This window comes from Panthera leo, chromosome B1 (genome assembly GCF_018350215.1).
Source record: "Panthera leo isolate Ple1 chromosome B1, P.leo_Ple1_pat1.1, whole genome shotgun sequence".
Lineage (NCBI taxonomy): Eukaryota > Metazoa > Chordata > Mammalia > Carnivora > Felidae > Panthera > Panthera leo.
In genome coordinates, this window is record NC_056682.1 from 105,255,864 (window position 1) to 105,273,708 (window position 17,845).

Below are 17,845 nucleotides of genomic sequence, written 5' to 3' on the forward strand. Positions count from 1 at the left end.
TATTTGGCATTGGGTAATTTTTTAAGTTGTATTTATCACATTAAGGATGGTTCATTTTATTCCCAGATTAACTTACTTTACTTTAAATCAAAAGCCTTTCACCATCTGGGATAGTACTATATTTTCAAATTTGACCTATTAATGTAATTATTATATAAATAACTCTTATTTACTGGAATAGTCATTCCTCCTTTCCTTTCACGTTTCCCTTCCTTCCTTCCTTCTTTCCTTCCTTCCTTCCTTCCTTCCTTCCTTCCTTCCTTCCTTCCTTCCTTTCTTTCCTTCTTCAGTAAACATACATTGTCTGCCTGTCATGGATTATTCTTTTAATGTAAATTTTTAGATTTTTAACTATAAATAATAGTTGATGAAATGGAGTTTTCATTGGATAATGACTTCTTTGGAATATTCTTCAAAAAGTACTGATATACTTATTAACTACTTAAAGAACTCTATTCTGTAGTACAGATAGGAACTGGCTTTGTGGTACCTGGTAATTCTCCCAAAATGCAGTTAAGCTTTATTTAACAAGACACATGGAAGTCTAATCAAACAAAAAATAAAGAAATTTCTACAAAGCACATATTAGTGCAGAAATCAACCTTATTTTCTGCAATATAAAGTCACATTTAATATAAATGCACTTTAAAATTTTTTTTAACGTTTATTTATTTTTGAGACAGAGAGAGACAGAGCATGAACAGGGGAGGGGCAGAGAGAGAGGGAGACACAGAATCTGAAACAGGCTCCAGGCTCTGAGCTGTCAGCACAGAGCCCCACGCGGGGCTCGAACTCACGGACCGTGAGATCATGACCTGAGCCGAAGTCGGACGCTTAACCGACCGAGCCACCCAGGCACCCCTATAAATGCACTTTAAAACACTATTTAAACAATAATGGGAAATAAATTTAGATAACTGATATTAACACTTGAGTAGGTTGGTTTTTTTTTTAACTGTAGAACTCAATTTCATGACAATTATCCTAAGCATGTCTTTATTATTTATTTATTATTTATTATCTATTATTTTGGTTAGGGCAAACTACATTGAAAAATAATTTTGGGACATCTACAAATAGTCTTCAGTATGACTAATCCTTTTGGTGGGAAACACACTCCTCTTATAAATTACTGTTAGTTAAAATTAGACAAACAGGTTTTGTTGAAGTCAAGAGGAATTCTACATAGTTGCAATGAAGTCATATTAATAAAAAATCATCTAACTGCAATAGCATATGAAGAAAAAGCAGAAAGTAAGGGGTTGCAAATGACATCTTATCTTTAGTGATTAGAATTAATATTTTGTGTTAAGTTGCAATTGAAAAGTTGAAGTTGCATTAAAATATCCTGAGTTGTTTGCCAGTTATTGTGAGCCCAATCAATTAAAAAAAATGGTTAATTCAAGGCAGCCATAAGAAGGAACTTTAAATGCATCTTACTTCTATGATTGAAGTATACAGAACTATTTCAGAACTAAATGAAAGTATCGTGAGCAAAGTTTTATTTGACGATTGAGTATATTTAGAATATTAGAATACCCTGTTATCAGTTTCACCTATAGGAAAATAATTCTGAATGGATAGATGATTTCATGACAGGTTATTATGTTGATGGCAGTGCATGTTGGGATAAACTGAGGAAAGTTCCTACTCAGCTGTTTTTTTACAGCATTCCCATAGTGTTAAGATTCATGATGAAGGGATCTCACTTCTACTTTTTACTTATTAAAAGAAAAAATAATTATCTAACCATATGACCCAGGATATTGAGTCCCATGTTAAAAATTTTTGGCATTACTAATATGCAAAGAAATGCAAATAAACCATAATGAGGCAATTGTAACATCTTCTAAATTAGTATAAACATTAAAACTGGTAATTGCTTAATGCTGGCAAATTCCCGATAAAGCTGGTACATTCAATGTGAATTCATATATCTCTTGAAAACAATTTGATGGTATATATCATAAGCCATAGAAAAGTTTATACTCTTTGACTCTGTAATTCTACTCTTGAGAATTTATCCTGAAGAAACTCTTCAAAAGAAGAAAAAAGAGCCATAGGCAAAAAGAAGCTCATTACACCAAAGAATATGGTGAAAAATGGAGAATGAATTTAACATTATAAACATGAGAATAATTAAGTAAATCAAGGTGTAGGCAGTGATGTCAGATTTTGGTGTCATTAAGTAAAAAATTATGAAAATGGTTCAACATGGAAAAGTGTTTGCAATAATCAAGCTAAATGGCAAAAAAGTAAAAAACAAAATTTTATGCATTTACAACTATAAACCCAAGTCCATATGGATATACACTGGAGAGAGAAAAGCTAAAAAGTGGGAATAACTGGTTTTAGACATGTAAATTATGGATTTTTTTCTTTTAAAATGTATCTTAATGTTTTAAATGCATGTATTGTGTTTTAGTGACTTGATGATTTATTAAAATATTCTTGAAAAAATAATTCCTTTCTGCAGTTCATAGTTCAAGCCCCATCCATTTCATATTTAACATTAGGGATTCATAGCACTATCTAAAACATATGCAGCATTTGATGGTTTCAGTGAATCTGCTATAAAGATAGGTGTGATCCAGCCCTTCACTGCTTTTTGTTTAGCTGATAAAAAATGTTTTACATTTTCCTCTACTTATGTAAACGTGATTTATTATTTTTCTAAAACACCTTTGTAGTTGCTTATAGCAAAATCATGTGTATAATCACAAAGTTGATTAAACTTTAGAGTGATAAAGTTGTAGAGCAAAGGCATATTATTTGAGAAAGAAAAAGATATACAAAGAAAATAAATTATTTAGGGAATTAAATAAATGCATACAAACACATACATGCATGAGTAATTATATTTTATTCTTTTCTCAGTATATATTCAGGGTACATTGGGAGCTTAGCAATCATGTAGATCAGGGGTTGTAAATCCAAATCCTAGAAGGGCCAGACTGGTGCAAAAAACAAAGGGTTTCATTTACTGTGTGTGAGCCATCCAAAGAGGGCAGCAGTGGCTCTGGTCTTGCTGTTTGCTGAGGGAGAATATAAGCTGAGGGTTCAAAAGAAGCCAGCTATCTAGAGTTTTATGTAAAAACTCTTTTTAGCATTGAAATTAATTCATATTAAGGGAATGAAAATGCAGCGGGTCAAACAAAATACATTTATTTGCACATCATGTCCTGCTTAGAGCAGCCAGTTTGTGGTTCTAGTATAGAACCACAAAATCTAGTATCTTGTTATTTTATTCTATTTTAGAAATTAAGCATGAAACTCAAAGAAGTGAAATGATGTGTCTAAGACCATAACAAATTAGTCACAAGTCTCCTGAGCCTTGGTTCTTTGTTTTTTCTGGCAAAACTGATTTTCTTTTCTTTTTTTTTTTTGGGGCTTACTAAGGAAGAATTCTTTAAATACTTTTAAGTATCCTTATTAAAAGATATAAAAGGTATTTATAGCTACAGAATATAGGAAATATTATATTTATATAGAACAACTAATTTTAGTACTATGCTTCTAAAACTACCTTTGCACAAATTTTCTAAAGCTCAAGTTTTCCCTGAAAGTCAAACAACAGCCATCCGTCTTTCTCCCACAGATAAGCAGGTATAAACTCTGTGTGAAGCATTCTGCCAATATTACATGTCTCCTCTTAAAAAAGGGGCATCATAAAGAAAAGTAGGACCTTAGTCATCTTTCTAAACCCCAAGTGACAATGGCTTTTGAGGCACTATTTTAAATGAAGTTGTTGTGTTGCCTAGCTTATGCATCAAATCCCTAAGAAGGAAGCCTTCAAAATATTGAGCTCCAGATTTTCTTACAGTTTCAGAATAATGAATATTATTTATATTTTCACATTTCTTATGTATAATAAGTCACCTCCTCTGGCCGAAGGCCATGCTTGCATTGTTAATTTTTTTCTTTCATTAACATAGCACCCCTACTTTTGCCAAACAACTCAGTCATTCTATTTACAAGATTTTTTTGACATATAATAAACAACAGTTATCATAAAAAAAAATTTGGCAGAATAAATACCTTATCCTGAGTCTCCCTTTGGTTTTCTTTGTCAGTCTTACTCAATATCGTCAATTGTCTAATCTTCAGTAAGTCTTCCTAAAACATTGTTTTGATCAGGTCATTCCTCTGCTCAAAACCTCTCAGTGGTTGTCATTAGAGATTAATGTCTAAACCAGAGGTTCCTAAACTATGAGAACCCACTGTACTGCAGCACATTCACTGGGATACTACAGGATTTTTATAAAAATTGAGGGAAATGCAGTGGACATCTTCCAGGCACTGTCAAAACTGTCTCCAGGTAGTTCACGGTTTTAGTATTTGATTATGCTATAGTTCCTTTTGATGATGACATCATATCTTTTCATAGGTAAGTTTTCAATACTTGCTGTGACAAAAAGCAAGTGCCACTTGGGAAATAGTGTGGTACTTGGTGGCATCCAGTCTTGATCTTGATTCTTGAGAAATAGTGCAGTGCCTGACATCACACTGGCAAATAATTATGATTGCTTAGGAATGAAAAAAAGATGCAATTTTGTATTTAAATATATATATATTTATTTTTTACATGATTACTAACTTGTTAGGGTATAAAAGGACTTGTTAAGGACTTGTCCTTATTAGTATTTATTAAGTTGTTTGATCCTAATTACTTAATAAATGGAGATCTTAGGAATTTCTTTTGGTCTAGAGGTGCCATGAAAAAATTACTGAGATGGAAAGGGTGCCATGAATACAGAAGGTTTGGGAATCTTTGGCTAAGCCTTTTAACCTTGTGTTCAGTGTTTAAATGTTGCCTTCTTTTTAATTTATATTAGACCATGTCCTTATTTTAATTCTCTATTATCTCTAGAGTGGTTCATTCATTATCTCTTGATTATCGTATATCTGGTCAGTACTTTGCATATTTACTTCCCAACCTGCATTTTTTTGTCCATATATTTTCTACAGGTGGACATATAATTTGTTGAGATATTAATTTGTGTTTTGTTATCTCTTTTCCCCTCCCCTGTCCAAACAGGTTCTCAGGCTTTTGTAGGTCTTTGAGTGAGGGGCTAGGGGTTTCTTCTAATCATAATATAGAAGCTGTTGATAGACAAACTGTTTTTGTGATTTTATTTTATTCAGAAAGCCAAAATCCTTGAGGGGCTTATGTTTGGTATTGGGGGAGAGCAAGAAGAGGACTGTGTTGAGGCTAGGGAGAAAAGAGAAAAGGAGAGTGTATCGGTTCTGTAGGGCTGCTGCAAAAAATTAACAAACTTGGTGGATTGCAACAACAGAAATTTATTGTCCTACAGTGCTGGATTACAGAGGTCCAAAATTAGTGTGTCAGTAGGGTTGGTTCCCTTAGGAGGCTCTCAGGGAGAATCTGGTCCATGCCTCTGTCCTAGCTTCTGGTAGTTGCTGCAATCATTGGTGTTTCTTGGCTTGTAGAAATATCACTCCAGTCTTCCATCAATCATCCAATGGTATTCTTCTGTCTGTCTCTGTGTCCTATCCTCTTCATATAAAAGCATTTACATTGAATTCAGGGCCCACCCTAAACCCAGGATGATCTCATCCTGAGATTCTTAACTAATTATACCTGCAAAGACACTATTTCCTAATAAAGTCACATTCAGAGGGTCTGGGTGGACATGAATTTTGGGGGAGGTGAGGGACACTATTCAGTTCCCTGTATAGAATTCTATCAAGGATGGGAATGGAAACATTTCAGCAATGAAAGAATATTGAGGACGTATACCTCCTTGGCAATGCTAGCATGGGTGGGAAAGTGGGAAAAGGAGTGAAGAATTTGCTATTTCACCAAATTAAGAGAAAACTTAGGTGTCAGGGCTGTGGCATAAACCATAACTCTTCTGTCCAAACTTGGCACAGAAACAGTCCCCTGCACCAAGAGAACACACAAGCATTGACTGTATTTAATTTTGAAGAAAGTAATTTCACAATTTTTGCATATCCAAGGCAGTAAAATGTAACGTGTCACTACAACCACACTTATTCCACCTATTCTCCAAGACTGAGCTCAAATTTCTTTTCTCTCTAACAACTTCAGGCTAAGGCTATTCATTTCTTCTTTGTAATGATTGCCACTTTCTTTTGGTAATTAATTTTGTGTTACCTCAAAGCCTTTCTCTCTTCTCAAAGTGTTTGCATTAAAAAAATTTTTTAATGTTTATTTACTTTTGAGGGAGAGACAGAGCATGAGCAGGGGAATGGCAGAGGGGGAGAGGGAGACACAGAATCCGAAACAGGCTCCTGGCTCCAAACTATCAGCACAGAGCCCGATGTGGGGCTCAAACCCACAAACCACAAGATCATGACCTGAGCTGAAGTCAGTTGCTTTACCGACTGAGCCAGCCACCCAGGCGCCCTCAAAATATTTTCATTTTAAGCATGTGCAACTATTTGTCACGTCACGTCTTTATATTGTTTTCCTACTATATTAAATTTCAGCTCCTTTAAGGAAGGGATTATGTTTTATAAATCTTGGTAGCTATCACAGTTCTCAATAGATATGGATTTAATTTTATTTATTGCTTGTACCTTTTGTTCCTGGTATTCATACTTCTCCCTATGTGTTCTTTAATATATTTTAAGTATATATTTCAAGCATGGTAGTATCTGGTAGTTTCCCAATACAAACAAATTATTTGTGTTTTTAGAAGAGAGTGTTCAACTGGCAAAAATTGCTTATGATTTTGACCAACCCATCCTGACATAAATGGCAAGTGAAAAAAGTAGGTTTTGTTTTCTAAGTCCCTTGGCATCTCAGGTGCACCAAGATTGCTTCCTTTTGTGTTGAGCAGCATTGCTAGCCAACCTTGGCAGTTTCTGAATTTCACAATCTAGTTTGCTTTATCAGCAGTATATGACTGTGAGGTCTAAGTGAGAAATGGATTACAGTCTGATATACAAACAAATTCTCTAGGGCTCAGTGGGTGTTCCTATGGGGATGCTCTGCTCTACTGATTTCTTTTCCTTGGTGTGTGTAATTTATATCATATTGGAACTGGAAATAATTCAAAACTTAGGGAAAATTAATCTCAAGGTGCTTCAGTCATTTTCAAAGAAAACTCAATTAGTCTTTCACATTTAGGGCAAAAGAGCATGTTCGTTTTCTTCCGTTTGACTGGAAACAGTGACAGACTTAACACCAAATGAGAACTCCTGATAGTGCAACTTTTCTTCAGTTCTAGAGCATTCTATGCCCAGAGTGCATTTAACTAACCCCAGGAAATCTATAAATCATGTTCTATGGGAAGTCTGTCACATTTCAAATCTGGCATTATCTTTGAATTGACACATATATTTCTTGTTTAAATCTGAGAAATTTAAGAGTTGGTAATATCCTTTTTAGTTGCCCAATTGTGTTTATCTAACTGCACTCACTCAAAATGACTATTATTAAAAATATTTTTATTTCTTTATTGTTTAAAATTTATTTTTGAGAGAGAGAGAGAGAGATAATGCAGGAGGGGTAGAGAGAGAGAGAGAGAGTGATAGAGAGAGAGAATCCCAAGCAAGTTCCTCACTGTCAGCACAGAACCCAATGCGGGACTCAAACTCATGAACCGTGAGATCATGACCTGAGCCAAAACCAAGAGCTGGACACTTAACCAACTGAGCCACCCAAGTGCCCCCAAAATATTTTTAATCAACTTATAAAGAAAATAAATATCTTAGATTTTCTTGCCAAATTATACATTCTTAATTGCCACGAGAAGAAATAAGTGTTTTCCCCTACTTAATCATAATTTAAAAAGCCATTTTTCCCTCATATTAGGAATGTAAACTATTTCTGTATAATTTACTGATTTTCTTTCTTCTTTCTATCTTTCTTTCGTTCTTTTTCTTTTTTTTTTCTGATATAACAACTTTCCTTACTTTCTGCTCCTGGAAGTGCAATCTCTAAAGCTCAACCTTTAGACTCTAACTCTAGGATGAGTAGTGCCTCGTGTTTGAATTGGTGTCCAACATTGAATATTTGGTAATTTTATGTGAATTTTTTTTCTTTGTAGAAGTTGGAAAATATAAAATTGTATGGTCCACATTACCCCAAAACATCAATCTAATAGAATTTATCCTTTTAGACAGTTTCTGAAATACACTATGTACTTAGTTCAGGATTCTGGGGTCCTTTCTGCTAGGCTTGCATTGTCCTATATAAGGTAAGAAGACTTGTCTTGTTTCTAAGAACAGATATGCCTTGAGGATGCTGGTTTTAGTAAGTGGTTTCTGTCTTAATAATCTTAATGCTATCTTAATAATTAGTCAGGTGTTTTAGTTTCTTTGTACTCCCTTAGAACTCTATACTGGCTACTGAGCTCCTCTACATCCACGTGGAACTCTCTGATGGTCTCTGTTTATGGTACGCTTTGCTACCCTCACCCCAGCTGCACCCAGCCTCATAATTGACTTTTTTAAAGAAAAGTTTCTATTTTGTGGCCATAACTTTATTCTGAAACTCAGCTAAACGTACAGAAGGAATGAGGAAAATAGGACACAAAGAAAGGCAACAAGTGAGAGCACAAAAATAGTAGGGTATGAGAATAGATTCTCCAAATTCAGGAAGATTAGGAGGGTATGGAAAAGACCCACATTAAAACAATGGTGATCTCCTCACTGTTGTTGGCATTGCTGGTGTTCCATGGCTTCTACAACTTCCATGGAAGTTCTTTCACTTGCCCAAAGACTCCATGTTTTCCATCTAGCTAGTCAGCAGAACGGATGAAACTCTAAAACCATTTACGTTGGGTCCAAAAATTTGCCTTAGGGTACCAGGACTGGTGTGCTTCCATAAGAAGTTTTCGGCAGCATCTTTTCCTGGCAGATGGCTTTTCCACCAGTGTCATTATTGCCTGTGAAATTACCACAAAGTAGTAGTACTCATTCTGTAAATATAGAAATCCTTCTCACACAGCTCTTTCCCTCTGATTCTCAGAGACCAAACATTTTCTGCCATTTTTAGAACTTTGTTTGAAAAGAGCTTGAAAAACAACCAGGGGCTCATTTTCAGTCATTATATTGAATTATCCAATAGTGAATTGGTCCTAATGGGAATCAGCTCAGCATTTACATGGTGGCAGCTCTAAGAAATAGCATGTGCAAAGTGCCCTGACCCCTTCTTTGGACCTCCACTTAAGTCTGTTATCTTCTTTTGGATATTGTATTTCCTTCAGGCTGGAATTTTACCACCTGAGGATGACTCATGATCCTTAGCATTGCTATTTCCTGAGTAGGGAAGATGGTCTTCAGGCTCAGACCTACCCCCATCTACTGTGAACTATTGTGTTGTGTACTTAGCTGAGTCAATGAATTTAACAAAATTTATGTCCCTAGATCTTGGGTTCTGGTTTATAATTAGAAGAGATGGAATACATGATTCAATGGCATTGACTCTGGAAAAATGACAATTATTTGGAGAATGAATGATTTACCATAAAGATTTTGAAGTGGAGAAATACAAGAGGACTCTATTGTAAGAAGCAAAAAGCATCAGTATGTAAGATTTTGTTTCAAATGATCACTTGTGTAATTAAACATGTAGTTTAGTATGATTACAAATTATTAACTGTGAAGCCTAATAGAATTTCTTGTGTTCACTCAGTGAGTTTTGCTAAAGGTTCAAGATTGGTGGGTCCTGGACCAGGGCCCATTCCAATTCCCTTATTTAGAAAACCAGTTTTTCATTGGTGAGGAATTATTCTCTGTGCATAAAATACTGAAAAGTTTTAATAAAAATAAGTAATAACTGAAGTTATGAGAGTGTTGATATTTTGATTTTTATCGCCTCATTCTTTTTCCTCTTCCTACATAAGATTTAGAGCTTGCACAAATTGAATGAAACTGAGTTTAATGGCCAACACTGAAAATTTCCCATAAAAATTCTGGTATTTGTCTTCTCTTGAATAAAGTGGAAGCTGTAGCGGTTCCTGGTCCACATTCCCAGGGTGTTAATGCTCCCCCTTTAGGACAGAGGGTGTGCTTTCCTGTCCTGAACACCACAGTCCTGGAACAATAGAAGGTTCTTTCAAACTGTTCTTACATCTAGCCTGCTTCACTTATATGTTACCTTCCAAGTCCCTGTAGACATTTGGGAGCCAACTTCTTTTCATCATGTTAGCCTTCCATTCTCTCAAAATAGGCCTTATGGTGTATTTTACTTGTGTAATACAGGCATTGCAGAAAACAACAGTATCCTTAATATAATGCATGATACCTAGAACATGAAACCTTTGATAATCTTCTGGGAAGAGGAATCTGAAACCCAAGGACCCAGCTTTTTCCTTGATATTTCCATGCTCTCACGACTAGTACACTCATTGCAGTGACTGACCACAGGGCACTCTGCCACTCCTTTTTTTTTTTTTTTTTTTTTTTTTTTTTACGTTTATTTATTTTGGAGAGAGTGAGAGTCGGGGAGAGGCAGAGTGAGGGAGATAGACGATCCAAAGCGGGCTCTGAGCTGACAGCAGTGAGCCTGATGTGGGTCTCAAGCTTATGAACCCATGAGATCATGACCTGAGCCAAAGTCAGATGCTTAACCAGTTTTGCCACCCAGGTGCCCCATACCCCTCTTTTAGTGGGCACTTGCCTCCTGGGCCACTTGCATCGACTTGAATCCTGACTTTACTTTTTTCTTAACACAACTGAGAACACCTGTGGTTTTCAAACATCTTATTAGTGAGAAAGAACAAAGAAAAATAGATGCAGTATAGATGATATCTAAACATTCTTGTTTGCAAGATATAGCTTGTTCCTTGGAGATAACAGGTCCCATCAGATTTGATATGAAGTGATAATCCCAGCTCCTGTTTTTTGAGAGGTTACCATCTGCCAGTTACTATATTGGAGTGAAATTTATTTATTTTCATTAAATCTTTACAAAAATTCTATAAGGTAATGACATTTTCTCCCATTTGCAAACTGGGAAACTGAATTTGAAAGTTAAAGTAACTAACAATAGTGTATTAATCAAAAGGCTGGGCTTTTACCCTGGATCTGATTCTGAAGCAGTCACTTTTGTTATTTTGCAGTACTGGGAAAAACATTAGCTTAAGCCTTTCCCTTCTTTGCTACAGGCCTATTTCCTCTAGACTGTGAACCTCTTTAACATCTGTTCCCCACATGCCCTCCTGGTACATTGAAATCCAGAATGAATGATGTTTAATTCTTCTTCAAGAGGATTTCCAGTTGTGTTTCTAGATTGAGATGCATCCTTTTTGACTGCTCCTGGGGTGAACTTCCAGCCCCACGTACAGGAGTTTCACTTCGGATGGCCGTAATATCTTACAACTGCAGTGTTGGCCTTCACATTGTGGTGATGTCATTTATGCTGAAACATGTGGGGAATGTTTCCTCACAGGATCCAGAGTGAGAGACAGTAAATCTGTCCATTCCATGTGAGAAACCTGGGTGGGCTGTAAGGGAATGTGATTGTGTTATAGGAGGGATAAGCCTTAGTTGCTGAGTGTTCTCTGTCAGGGTAGGTGGGGAATGTGGAGACGGGGTTAGTAGGAAACCACATGCCCTCTGGAGAGGGTCTTGGGCCTTTCAAGTTTCTAGATCCAAGAAGGATATGACATAGTAGCAGAAGCACTGCCTCATAGCAGTGGTAAGGCATATTTTAATTGTTTCCTGGGGGTTCTCTTTCAGTCAGATGTGATGATGCCATGGTTTATGTTCCCTCCAAATTCATATATTGAAACATGAATGTGCAATATAATGGTATTAGGAGGTGGGACTTTTGATTAGTCTCTTGTAAAAGAAACTCCACAGAGATCCCTCGTCCCTCCAACTTGTAGGAACACAATGAAAGGGCCACTGGCCACTAACCAGGAAAAGGGCCCTTACTCAACCATACAGGTACCCTAATCTTGGACTTCCTAGCTTCATAACTGTGGGAAATAAAGTTCTGCTGTCTATAAGCTACTCAGCCTGTGGTATTTTGTTATCGTAGCTTGAATGGACTTAGGTGGTTAAGAGAAACAGTCATGTTGTTATTCCAAGGGAACATGGAGCTATGCTTTATCATCCAGTGGATAGGTATGGAGAAAAAGTAATTTCAGAAACACAAAGTTATGGCCGAAGATTCCTTGATAACAGAATTCTGACCCGAATGTGACTTTTATGCTAAGGCTTCTCACATCCCTGCCTCTCTTTCAGTACAGGGTATATCCTAGGGTCTTTAAGCAGAAGGATCAATGAGAAAATGGAGGAATATGCATAGAGATGAACAGCAAAACCCTGTACGGGGGGGCCCACAGGAATATTGTGGCGATACAGCATTAATGACATAGACTACTGTGGTGGTCACTGTGATATGCTACCCAGATTTCCACTTCAGGATTGAAAGATTAGTCCCCCAGTTACTAGGAATGCTGAAAGCAGAAAAACCTCAGCTGTCATCCCTCTATGCTTCTGCTGAGAAGCAACTCATCTAAGGTCATGCTTAATCTGGGGTGGCCTGTATCCAATGACTAATCTACATGAGAGATAAAATTTTGGCTTTATCTCCTTAACTCAGAACAACTCTGAAGCTTTACATTCATGCTTTACAACTTTCCATAGAGTTGTCTGAGGCCTCCATTGAGATTGCATCAATATTCAACTTTTCCTTTTGCCGAGTTCTGATTTTTTCCCCCTCCTTCCATAGATATTGAACCTAAGATCACTTCCAAATAACTCTTTCACACTAAACTCTGTCTCAGCATTTTCTTCCTGGGGAACCTGACATGTGACAGCCATCAATATGGAGTGGAGCAGAAGGAGCTTCTCACTTCACAGCTGCAGATGGTCTAGTGACCCACGTGGATTGTTCTAGCAAGGAATAGTCTATTAGCTATAGAGTTGGAGGGGAATTGAGGACAATACTGCCTGAAATTATTAGAGTGGCAGGGGCTTTGTAATGCTGTTGCAAAGACCCTTTTCTCATTTATTTTCCCTCCATAATCTTCTGAGAATTTTGAAAACACATGATAAATTTATACCTTGCTTTATTTAGAATCCAGCGGAGACACAGGGATTTCTCTGTAGAAGTCTACAATAGATTTCATCTGATACGATGAATGTTTTCCTAATTACCCACTCCATACTGATTTTTTCCCCTAATTCTGCATCACATAATCTGTACTTCATTTTTTGCCCCTTATCTCTAGATTTCTTCTTTGTGCTGCTCTTCTGTGGAGTCGTGTCTTCCCAATAATGTATGCATTTTCTAAGGGTTGCTATTACATTCGTTAGGTTTATATCCATCACAACACATAACTCAGAACTTGCCAGAGAGGAGACATTAATAAATATTTTCTAATTAAGCTCAGATTAAGCTCTAAATAATGGTTTGAACAATGTGGGTATGAGATTCAAAAAACTATATCATGTTGGGAGCAGAATAGAGCCACTGGGGCAATCTATTCAGGAAATGGCCTTCCTTGAATCATTTCAAAAATTTATTTCCAAGTTTCTTTCTCCTCACTTTTGCGTGTTTTACAAATATTTTATTTTATAAGTTCTGTGCAATATCAAAGATATTTTAAACATGCACATATCACCTATATTACCACATCTCTAACAGAGATAGCTAATATATTCTTCCAGAGATTTTAATATTCATGGATTTGCATGTTTATATCTCAGACCCGAAACAATTTTGGACATAGTCACCCTCATTCATCTTCACTAATCTGGTGAAAAATAGTATATCATCATGTTATATTGTATCTTTTTTACTGATGAAATTAAACATTATTTGCCATGTATTTATTGATATTCCCTCCCACTTATTGAGAACCTAATAACACTCAGATAATGTGCTAGCTATTCCATACCTGTTAACTCATTTAATAAACATAACATTGTTATGTTAGGAGATTGCGAGATTTTTTATTATTATCTCTATTTTATTACAACTGAGGATTTAAGTAACCCAACAAATGTTATAAGGTGAGTAGGGGACATACTCTATCTGCCTGCCTCCATCACCTCTTGGGACTCTAGGTCCTAGACCACATGAGTACCACCTGGGAAGAGGAAATAAGGACAGATCTGAGAAACAGTTTAGAAAATTAAAAAACAACAAAACAGAGGGATAATTTGTGATCAAGGTAAGAGTACAGTGCAGGGCAGGAAAAACAAATGTTCCCAGATCAAGTATATGGTAAGAGCATGTTCCTTTTTCACTGGCCTATTGTATCTTTTCTCTTGCCAGATATGTCCTTGCCTTATGTAGCTGGTTCCTATATGTTCATCCATTGGGAGACTTCTTTCCTCCTACTATGCTATGATCTGGTGACACAGAAATAAAAGGTGCTGTACATTTTTTTTCCTTAACAACTGAAAAATCCTGTTCAACTTCCTGTTACCTAAATGAGTCTTGTAAAAATGGAAGTTCTCTTAGGAGTGAACTTCACCATCTTCCTTCTTTTTAACATTTCATGAAATAGAGCCACAGAGAATGTGAAAGCCCAAGATGGTAGGACTGGTTGTGGGGGTTGAGGCTGGCATCTGGGCCTCCTGATTACATTATTCCTTCTTTATACTCATAGATGCCATACACAGATTGGCTGTAGGCAAGACATTAGATTAAAAATTAAAATACCCATTGTGAATAAAAAAAGACTGGAATTATTAAGAAACCACTTGGTATTTGAGCATGCAGGAAACATTTGGAGTTAAAGGTACTTCATTGCACAAGTAGAATAAGCTTGTTAGATGGAGAAATATACCTGTTGTTCAGGGTGGCAGAGATGAAAGATTTAAATAGCCTTTAAAAAGTATTGCTTTCCCAAATGCACAGAAAACATTTGTCAAGCAGCTATTGCTCTTACTTAGGAAACTATAGTTAGTAAAAAAGGAAAAAAGAGCAAATAATTTGCACATTGGAAAGATTATAAATCAATGGGTAACAAATAAATACCATGTAGTACATATATATCTTCTGGCTTCTACTCAGCATCATTTCCCATCTCCATTTAACATCATGACTTTCCTGGGAAGGATACAAATTTCTCTTATTCCAAGTACTACCTTTCAAACATTTTCACTGTAGTTCACAGAAAAAAATTACATTACTACCCACCAAAACACCTATATATTTATATAAAACTAAGCAAGTTTCACTGAACAAATATTAGTAGTGGTGATGCAGTCTGCATTTCCATTTCTATTCTATATTAGTCTATGTTTTTTTTTTAATTTATGTTTGTTTATTTTTGAGACAGAGAGAAACAGAGCACGAGTGGGGGAGGGGCAGAGAGAGAGGGAAACACAGAATCTGAAGCAGCTCCAGGCTCTGAGCTGTCAGCACAGAGCCTAATGCAGGGCTGGAACCCACGAACCATGGGATCATGACCTGAGCCGGAGTTGGACACTTAACCAACTGAGCCACCCAAGTGCCCATATATTAGTCTATTCTTAAAAAAAAAAATTGCTTGCAGTCCTTTGTGTTGAGTGTATAGTCCACAAACGAGATGTTATCTACCATTTGAAAAATACTCATCTAATTCAATATGATTTGAGTCTGGTTTAATTGAACTCAGGAGTGGCCAAATTACGTGCAATAGACATTCACTGAGGGAAAGGTAAATAACCCAGACAGAGTGAGTGAAATGGAAGGAAACTTTTGCTGGGATATGAAGATGTGAATTTTATAAACCCACAGCCATTTTAGAAGCACACAGACAATCACTGTAGGCCAGTCACTGTGTGGAGCCTGATGCTGGTGCTTTCTCTGCAGAAGCAGAATGGAGACTTGGAAAGAAACAGATCCTGGGTGTAACAGACCACTTTATCAGTCATATTTCTAGACAGTTCAGTTTATGAATGCCAGTATAGTATCTATATTGTTAGGCAATCTCACAGGATGAAAATTTACATTTATAAATTTGATTATAAAAGGACTGATTTTCCAGGATCTGAATTGTGGTTGGAAATTACTCACAGGAGGTGGGATTAAATGATGCATTTCAATTCATTGCTTGCCTCAGTGAATTCTGGATCAAAATATTCCCTGTGACATTGACAGCTTAAGCCTCTGAGGAAGGACATATTCCCCAATGACTCATTCCCAGGACAAGTCAGAGCTCTCTTCTTAATACAGGGGTCACATCTATTTGGAATGAAGATGATGCCACACCTGACATTCATCATGGAGAGTTCAGGAAGCCTATGGAAGTAACTGAGGGAACAAAGGGGTGTGATCCTTCAGCTCCAGGAAGGGAAGTGGTTGATGGCATGGAGGGACAATACCCAGTGCTGTGATAATGCTTTTGAGGGGATTATAGATCTGTATGAGGTATTCTACCTAACAAGTGGTTAGGGACCTTTTTAAAGGCTTAAGACAGTGCGAAGTTGTAAAGGAGGATGCATAGCTTTGTGTGAATGGATGAAGTAAGTACATCTAAATGTTACTTTGTATTCCAATTTTGGTTGAACAAAGTTTAGACATATGTACATAATTTTCACTTCTACCAACACAGAACAGTATAATTGAATTTGGTGAGTTAGGTTGTGAAGTGAAAATTACTTCTGAAATCTGAAAGTCATAGTGGAATGAGGATGGTGAGATACTGGACCCAAAAATTACTAGTTCATCATCTTTGCTTACTTTTGGTCTTTAATATACCGCCCAGATATATCTGTGTAAGGATAGCATGCTTATCTTCTAGAGACTTTCTGGAAAAGCAGAACAAGATATGGAAACCAGGCTTGAAGTTAGAAGTCCTAGTTTTGCTACTTACTGTCTTTAAAACACGAAGGGGCTCTTTATATTGCCATGTTAAAAAAGGAGGATAATACCAGCACCTGTCCTATTGACGTCATTGATGTCATTATGGCAATTAGAGGGAAAATGCTTTGAAATGGTATAAGTACTGTATAAATATAAGAAGTTATTTACCCTAAATTTATAGATGGAAACCAGCCCTGCTTTTCACAATTGACCTGTCAGTATTAAAAAATAAATTAAACTAATTATTATTTAAAGAAGGTCAGCAATTAAAAAGTCTCAATTTTTACAAGTTCAATATCCTTGATTCTGTCTGTTAATATGACTATGTTGTGATATCTTTGTTTTTAGGTAGCTTTGTAATTAATCTTGGCAATTAATTACTGAAAGTGTAAGACAGTCAAAGCTCTTTAACGTATTGCTACAAGTACAGAAGTTGTTTTTATCTATTATTCTTTTCTATTCGAAGTGCAATCACATCATGTCAGTCAATCCTAATGATATTAGAAATAGAAAAAGGTCACTAATTTTTGAGATCACTAATCCAATCTCATTACTTTGAAGATCAGAAAACTGATATTAGGGCAGTTAAGTGAGTTGCCTAAAAATACAGAAGTAGTGTTTGAGAGAGGTAGAACTTATATGTAGGTATTTTTCTTCCTAGTCTGATATTTTTCTCAATGACCCACCTGGAGTCTCAAGGGGAAAACAATATCCTAGCTACAATGGCTTTAATTCTTGAGTTCCTCAAACCTAATTGCACATATTGTTTCTACTGTCAGAGAAGTAGCTGAGTTATAACACAAAGTCCTGTCATAGAAGATGTGGAACACGTCTTCTATGTTCACTGGTTGTGATAGAGCTGGTGATCATGGGACTAGAGAGAAATTATTGATCATAAAGGCACTTTTAATCTCAGGATAGAATAAAACAATTTTATTTTATTTTTTATTTTTTTTTTTAATTTTTTAACGTTTATTTATTTTTGAGACAGAGAGAGACAGAGCATGAACGGGGGGGGACAGAGAGAGGGAGACACAGAATCTGAAACAGGCTCCAGGCTCTGAGCTGTCAGCACAGAGCCCGACACGGGGCTCGAAC